The following is a 9,114-nucleotide window of genomic DNA, read 5'->3' as shown; positions in this document are numbered from 1 at the left end:
TTAGTAACAGTTTTTAGCAGAATGATGCAATCCTTAGAGGTACATAGGTTTTTTCAAATGTGTTAATAATATTCTTCCTAAATGTAGAGAAGATAGATACATGGCTGTTCTCCTTAATACATACAATCAGGGTTTGAACTCCTACATATGTATATTTTAGAGTAAAAATATTGTTCTTTAAAAAAGATGTCTGGGCCACCTGGGTGGCTGTCAGTTAAGCAACCAACTTTGGCTCAGGTCATGATCTCACAGCTCACGAGTTTGAGTCCCGCTCTGGGCTCTGTGCTGACAGCTCAGAGCCTGGAGCCTGCTTCAGATTGTGTTTCCCTCTCTCTCTGCCCCTCCCCCCCCCCACACTCTCTCTCTCTCTCTCTCTCTCTCTCAAATATAAATAAACATTAAAAAAAATTTTTTTAATGTACAAAACTTTATAAAGTTTATTTATGTATATGATACCTGCATATTTATGTTAGAGGCCGAGAAGAGGCACGATCTATTTATTTCTATCTCTTCTTAGCAAAAAGACCACAAAGATACACAATAAGTGTTCTTAGTGTTTCTCTTTAGAATACAGGTAATTTTTACATTATGTACACATTTTGGAATTTTACAAATTATTCTTAAGTATCATATTACTTTTAGAATCCAGAAGCAAAAATACAAACTTTTTTTTTTTTTTTCAAGGTAAAAAAAATCGCGCCTTGTACAGAAATGTCACGGAGAAGCCTGCCAGGTCTCGCGGGTGGAGCACCTCGGGGAGGGGCAGGGCGGAGTCGCGCGGAACGTGACGTTTCAAACCTGCGCGCCCCCCGCGAGCGCACATTCCGGCGTGGTCTCAGATTGGGACGTTTGGACTCGGGCCTGTGCAGATGCAGCAGCTGGGAGTCCAGAGCTTCGCCCCGCCCCCGCTGGGTTGACCCACAGCTCAATAGGTAGGAAGAAGTTCAAGTGCGCTCAATTAAAACTTTTCACTTTTACTGGCTGGGTGGGAAGGAAGGGTGGTGACCTTCAGGGGAAAGCACAAGTAAATTGTGGAAACCCAGGGCTTCTGGTCTTCCTTCGCACCGAAGAACAAGGAACGTTGCTCGTAGATAACCCTAATAAATAGCCGAGGAATCATTTTTATGCAGGCAGTTGAAAGATAGGGAGTTCCAAAGTGTTTCCCTATCCAGTTCACTGACCCGCCGTATCTCATTCCCACTTGGATGAGAAAGGGAAAGCTAGGATCATATTTGGTTTCTGAGTAATAGATTTTTTTGTTGTTTTGTTTTATCCTAACTTGTATTTCTCAATGAAGTGTATATTTTGAGGACATCTACCTGTAATCACGTGAAAGATGATGACTATTTCACAGTACAGAGTGGTTTTTTTGTTTGTTTTTTAATCATTTGCAGTAAGAGATGTTTGTTGTCTCCTTAACTCATGATGTGACCGTGGACTGAAGATATTGAATGCTACTGAGTAGTAGGCTAGGAGATAATCTGAGCTCTTTTTCTCAGACACAGACCATTGTCTTCCATCCATGTATTCTAACATGCCTGGCATAAAATGTGTTGTTCCATGTATGAGTGAGTGAATCATTGAATCTGTGAATGAACGTCGTTCACAAGGAGCCTACCGTGCAAAGGTGGTTCAGCATGAGCAATGAAAAATAGCTGTCAACCTTGCTTAAACTTGCACATTCCTTGGGGTGCCTGGGTGGCTTTGTTGGTTGAGCGTCTGAATCTTGATTTTGGCCAGGGTCATGATTCCAGGGTAGTGGGATCAAGCCCCATGCGGAGCCTGGCGTCACACCTCCCCTCCCTGACCTGGGTGTGGAGCCCACTTGAGATTCTTTCTCTCCTTCTGCCCCTTCTCCCCTGCTGTGCTCTCTCTAAAATAAAAAATAAATAAAGTAAAATTTCACATTCCTTGTTTATGAAGTATTTATAGGTATCAGGAAGGATCTCTGTTTTTAAAACACCAGCTAAGTGTTTGCCATTTTCAGTAAGCCACTAGTTTGAAATAAATGCATGAAAATTTATTTCTATTGATAATTTAACATTTTCTGATTAAATTTAGTGTGCTAATAATGTTATTATGCACACCAAAGGGCTTTGGATCTTTCACATTTCACCAGTTAGACCTTGGATGCCATTCAGGTGCTCTTTTAAATATTATTGCAGGCTGGATGTACTGCTTTCCTCCAAATGGAAAAATTAATTTGATTAGGACCCAATAATAATATTTTACAGGGTTATGTTTTCGTTTTTGTTTTTTCATGTGTGGCAAGAGCTCAAATATCTTTATAAAGTGAAAGGTAAGAGAGAAGAGAAAAAGATTGTACTGGAAGGAAGAAATGGGCCAGAATCCTTCAAACTGCCTAACTCTATACACATTCTGTAGTTTTCTTCATTGGCCTGATTTGAATAAAGAATGGAATATTGATTCTGATGGGGGATAAAGGGACTCAGCTGAAGGCAAGATTATGTTGTGTAGTGTTTCACAGAAGTTTAAAACAGTTTTAAACCTCTTTTTCAAGTGCATAGAACCAACCTAAGTTGGTGAGTTGCCATGGTGTGCAACACAAGTACATAATCAAGACAGAACTGAGATTTTTTTTGTTCCCAAAGTGGACTTTTCATTTAAGTACCTGTTCAACCCTGCTCAGTCTGTTACTCATCAGTGTTATTATAACCAAATGGCTAAAACTTCCAGTCTGGTCATTTTTAAAGATATTTCCAAAGAGAAATAATTTTAAAAGACACTCAGGAAAAACACCTTTTTATTTTTTTTTGCCACTGTTCAGAATGAACTGCTTGTAAAAGAAACTGCCCTAAATGCATAAAGTTATTCATCTTCTGAGCAGTGAAACTAGCACATTGGACATTGATTACAACTTAAAAGAAAACAACAAATGAACATGAATCCTAATCAGGAGATATAGAACCTTCAACTGATCTCTAGTCATAAACCCACAGTTTATTCCTTACTGCAGGAGAATATTTTCAAATTAAGACACGATGACTAAAACCACATCTCTCTACTAAAACCACATCTCTCTACTAAAACAGCATTCTCTCTAGAATTTGACTGCAATTTCTGTCTTTATTTTTCTTTTATGTGACACATCAGTTGAAAATAGATAAATAGGTGCCCCAATAAAGGTAGGCTATGGTAACAAAAGCCATACAAACACCATATGCTCAAGGGTTTTTAAATCCTTTTATATCCGGGAGCCCAGAATATTGTCTCTTTACTCGGGTAAAATATATTGAGTCATCTTCCTGGAAAGTAACATTCAAGTTATTACATTTTGCACCTATGAAGAGCCTTTTTGAATTTTTTCAGGGATGTTAATAAAATAAAATACTACAGCAGTCTAGCTTAAAGATCACTGAAGGAGAGACTATACCTTATCACAGCTCTGGCTAAATTTAAAAATATACATGATAAATGAGCATGATCCAGGTGTCCAATATAAAGAACATTTTCCTAATTATCCAATTTTTTAAAATTTCTGAGCAATAACAGCAATAATAAAAATGGCAATAACAATATTATAATAGTTAACAATTATTGAGCACCTACTATTATCAGTTAACCTTCTTCTATTAATCTTCTCAACAACCACATGAGGCAGATATTATCATTAACACCATTTTGTAAATGAGGAAACTGAGGACCCAATGGCCATGATTGTTATCAACATCATCCTAAATTATATGATGTGAAAAACTGCTGTAAAATAAACATGATAGCAAAGATTCAGCTTTACCTCTACTACTTTTTAGAAAGGCTTGGGCATAAATTTATTTACCACTGCATGATGTGATATACACTTAGTATGAAATATCTTAGAGTCATGTATTTGAACCACCAGTATTTCACAATTGTAGGCAATTTTGAAAGGTAATTTAACTGATTTGACACAGGATATGTATTAGAATGTGTCCCTTTAACCTTGATGAGTAGAAGCTGAAATCACATTGCAACCTAGAATTGCATGACAAGTAGAAAATTGATTTAAATAGAATAGTTCTAAGTAAATAGTTTTAAATAGTTTTTAAGTAGATCATTTTAAATAAAATGTTTCAGGAAGACTAATATTATAATTACTAACAGAAATAAAAATCACTAATAGAAATCAGAGCTTTTGATTTCAATTTCTTTTCACAGGTGAATTATTTGTTCTATCTGGCTATTTACTTAAGTTAAATAAAAGTTAAATCTTAATAAATAACAACATAGCTTATTAAATAATCTCATTGACACATTGCTCTTTATTAAGGTAAATAAAATTTGTTTATTCAAGATTTACTTAAATAAGTTGTGCATGTGCCTTTCAAGAGTAAACATTAATATATATGGAACCAAAATTTAGAAACTAAGATTAAATTTCTTCAACAGAGGAAGGGAATTGCATATAACTCTGTTTGAGTTGGTGTTTTTTAAATGTGTTTGAAAATATGGACTTGAAAATGCTGGTCTTACTTTACTTTAGGCACCTTTAGTTGTTACTTATTAGGATGATAGCTGCACATGTTAGTTGGAAAGTTACTGGCACTCAACCTGGGCCTGTATTTCTTCGCTAGAATAACTTTCCTTAGGAAATTCCACATTGTGGGTGTTCATCTGATTTCACATGCATGAATGCTTCAATGCTTTCCCACTAGTTAGCACTTAAATTCCTATTAGCCAGCATAACTCAAGCAGAAGAATTCAATGATGTCTTTAAAGATCACCTAAGTTATAGCTTGAGAAGACATTGTATTGTCACCCCCTTCCAAAAAAAAGTGCATTTAAATTGTTAAAAATCAGCTCAATTTTGTTAACGTGAAAGTGTAAGGAATAAAAACCATGACATAATAACTACTTCACATCCCTGTAGAGCAGACATTTGGAAACCTAAATTTTAATTGTAGGGGAAAAAAAGGGGATTGCAATAGCCCATGGCCTCCACAGTCAGCTCTCAGTATATTCCTAGGCTGAACATACCTAGTCTTTACTCTTGGAAGGTAAGGGTGTGTGTGTGTGTGTGTGTGTGTGTTGAGAGTCCACAGAATACTGCTCAGAGAAGGAGAATGCTAGAGGAAGGAACACATAGAAGGCATCTAAATCTCCTTAGGTACTAGGGGCAAGGCTTAATTAAAGATTCTCAAAAGTTCAGATCTCAGTTAATGTCCCCATATTTTATATTAACTAATGTAATTAACAGTGAAGGAACATTATGTTAAATATGAGGGTCATTACCAGCCTAAGGGACAAGATTTTATATACATTAAAAATGATACTATTTATGAATTTAAACATTTCAACCTATATACAGAATCCCTTCAGATGTTGCCCATACATTCATTGACAAATTCCATAAATGTAGAAAAGTAGAGATAATCTGAAGTTCATAGAAGCTTTATCTTTTCATGCAGTTGCCATTTTCCCCCTTTTCTCCCAGAAATTCTATCTTCCATGGGCCTTGTTACTTTGTTGTTACAGAATCTGTTCAACTACTACTCATGCTAACCTGGTCATCTGTCTTTGTTCTCATCTTCCAATGGCAGATGACTACCTCCATTTTCCACTCATTTTTCCATCTCCCTAATTCTCAATTTTTTTTTTATTCTCTCAGATCTTTATTATCTATAATATGCTGTCAGGAATAGTGGGATAGAATTGGGGGTGGGGAGGAGAGAGCTATAGTTTGAAAAAATCTCCCTTCTGTCCTCAGTATTGAGACATCCTTCTTCACACCTTTTCCTAGGATTAAGTATTGACTGAAGTAAGGTTGGTCCTGAGGTCATTGATCTGGTTGTAAGGTCATCATACTTACCAATTAATATTTCAAACAGTTGTAAGGAGATTGGTCATAAGTGAGGAAGCACAGAGGGATTTTTTTTCTTTCATTGTAACTAAACTTTAAAAAATTATGATAATGACAGCAAACAACTTCTGCATATCCCATGCAGTTTGTGAAATTTCAAGCTGTCCTGGTCTGTCATTTTCTTAATGTAAACCTTTTATTGATGTATAACATATTTAGTAAAGTATACAAATTGTAAATGTACAGTGTGATATAGATCAATAGATTGATGAATGGATGGATAGATAGATAATAAATGGTAATATCGGTAAGCCCAGGAACACCCTCCTGGCCCATTTCACTTACTACCCACCCTCTCAATAGTAGCCACTTTTCTGACTTCTAACACCACAAATTAATTTTGACCCTTTTAAAAATAAATTATACAGCGTATATTCTTTTGTATCCCTCAACATTTTACTTGTGAGATTCTTTCATGTGATTGCTTGTATTTGTAGTTCATTTATTCTAGTGCCATATAATATTTTTTCAGTATATAAATATTCTACGATTTATATCTCTTTTCTAGTGTTGATTGACGTTGGAATATTTTTAATGTTTTATTGCTATGGATAGTGCTACTGAGAACATTCTTGTCCATGTGTATTTTTTATCATAAGTATGCATTTGTGCCAGGCTTATGGGAGAAAAAAAAATTACCCAGACATAGGGTATAGGAGAAACTAGGTGCTGCCAGTTTTCCAAAGTGGTTGTACAAATTTGCATTCATATAAACTGTATGTAATAGTTCCAGTTACACAATATAATTTCCAACACTTGGTATTGTATATCTTTTTTATTTTAATCATTCTGGTGGATTTGTGGTTGCATCTAATCTGGGATTTCAATTTACATTCCTTGGATATTTAATGAAGTTGGCAACTTTTTAATAAGTTTATTAGTCATTTGGAAATCCTTGTTTGTGACACATCTACTAAAATTTTTGGTCCATTTCTCTACTGGATTTTCAGCCTTTTTCATATTGATTTATAGAAGTCCTTTAGATATTCTGAATGAGTCTATGTCAAATATTATGTATTACCAGTATTTTCTCTTATTCCATGAACTGCCTTTTCATTTTCTTCATGGTGTATTTTACTGAAGTAATGTTATTACTTATAACCTACTCCAATTTATTAATTTTTGTGTCCTGCCTAAGATATTTTTGCTTACTCCAAAGTCATGATAATATTTTATGGTTTTTTTTCTAAGAACTTGGCTTTTATGTTTAGTTTTTCAATGTATTTGGAATTAATTTTTGTGTATTATGTAATGTAGGAGTCAAATTTATTTTTTCCATTGGACTTAGCCAAGTACCATTAATTTAAAAGACCATAATTTTCCTCCTTTCATGGCAGGGTCACTCACCTCATAAATTAACTGGTCATTTATGTGTGGGTCTATTTCTGAGCTTTTTATTCTTTTCAGATGGTCTAATTATTTACGTTTGCATCAAAACCATCATGCTTTAATTATTGTAGCTTTGTAATAATTCTCAATTATTTGCTTAAATTCTCTAGCTTTTTTTTCAGGTTTATCTTGGCTATTCTTATTTCCATATAAAATGTGAAGTTTGTTGTGGCTTGACTTACAATTAAGCTATGTTCAATTTTGGTAAAGGTTTCAGGTACATTTGTAAAAGAATGCACATTCTGATGTTCTTTGATGCAGGATTCTACATGTATCAATTAGGTCCAGTTCATTACTTGTGTTACTCAGAACTTCTGTGTCCTTAAAAGTTTTTTTTTCCTTTCCTTTTCTTTTTTCTTTTTCTTTTTTTTAGGATGAGGGGTTCTGAAAATCAGTCAGCTATTGGGAAAGTTCTGTTAAATTTTTTACTATGATTGGAGATGTGTTAATTTGTCCTCTTATTTTCTGTGAATTTTTTGCTTTATGTATTTTAAAGCCATGTTATTGACTGAATACAGATTTAGAATTATACTATACTAGTTATTATACTATACTAATTATACTAGTATAATTATTGTTTAAAATATCCTTCTATATCAGTTAAGCTACAGTCAGAAAACAGAAACTACATTAAACAGATTTACTACAAAGAATTGTTAACTGAATTAAAAAGTGACTAGCTACTAAAAAGAGCAGAAAGAGAACTCCAAGGATTATAGAGTTAGGACCTGAAGCAAGCAGGCTACTCCTCTTAGAGCTGAGAGAAAGTAAACAAAAAAGGAATGTGGAATCTTAGAGGAGGTTCTGCAAGGCTAAGATTCAAACCTCTGAGCAGAGGATGTACCTGCCCTTGGAACTCACTGCCCACAAATAGTAACTAAAATGAGACTCCCTTACCTGGCAACTGGAAGAAAAGTGAGGATGTGATGAGGAAACTTGCCAAAAAGACCCCTTTTGTGAGGGCCACAACAGCAGAGATAAATGCTGCCTGGACTCTTACAAAATGCTGGCTTAGATCCACAAGCTACTGGTTGAACCAGAACACTAGAAGGAAAAGTCCTTTCTTTTCCTTGCAACTTTGCAGTGTTTCTCTAGTACCCTCTATTGGTGGCCAGCTGGAAAAAGAGAAATGTGGTATGCAGAATTCAGTTCTAGTAAAAATGGGTGAAGGATACTTTTGGAGTTGAAAGACAGTAAATAAATAACTACCACACCTTGTTTATGTCTAGTAATGCTCCTTACTATAAAGTCTACTTAGTCTGATAAGAGTTAGACCCATCACATTATCCTGGTTGATATTTGCATGCTGTGTCCTTGTGCGTAGTTCTATTCTTAACCTTCCTATGTTCTTATATTTAGGGTATATCTATCATAAGCAGAATATAGCTGGGGTTCATATTTTTTCCAGTGTGATAACCTTAGACTCTTAATTAGAATGTTTAATATTTTTAAATCTGAAGTAATTGCTGGTACATGTTGGTTTCTATCTACCATATTATTACCTGGTTTTTATTTGACCCTTTTTCTTTCATTTCTTGCCTTTATTTTTGGATGAATCAAAAATGTTTAGTTTTTTCTTAATTAATTTGTTAGTTATACATTCTTTTACTATTCTTCGACATTGGCCCCCAGATTAGAATATGAACGCTTTACTTATTACAATCTAATGGAAATGATTTTTTACCAAATTCCTACTAATTTTAGAACACTAGAATTCTTTAATTCCATTCACTTTTTCTCATCTTTTGTATCATCATTGCCATTCTTTTAATTCTACATATATTTTAAACTTGGTTGAAACATTTCTGTTATTGTTTTATACAGTCAGCTGACAATCAATATTCATTTTTATGTGTATATGGCCA

General features: G+C 34.6%; 1 protein-coding gene across 4 annotated transcripts in view; it reads left to right on the top strand.

The window, feature by feature from the left end:
* Positions 1-815: 815 nt before the first annotated feature.
* Positions 816-9,114, top strand: part of SPATA16 (spermatogenesis associated 16) — a 245,119-nt gene continuing 236,820 nt past the window's right edge. For all 4 annotated transcript variants that reach the window (XM_058730511.1, XM_058730512.1, XM_058730513.1 and 1 more), the window contains exon 1: positions 816-932. The gene's annotated coding sequence lies outside the window, so the exon portion shown is untranslated. The remainder of the gene's footprint in view (positions 933-9,114) is intronic.

This window comes from Neofelis nebulosa, chromosome 5 (genome assembly GCF_028018385.1).
Source record: "Neofelis nebulosa isolate mNeoNeb1 chromosome 5, mNeoNeb1.pri, whole genome shotgun sequence".
NCBI lineage: Eukaryota > Metazoa > Chordata > Mammalia > Carnivora > Felidae > Neofelis > Neofelis nebulosa.
The sequence above is the reverse complement of the archived record's forward strand: the minus strand, read 5'-3'. Positions and strand labels throughout refer to the sequence as shown.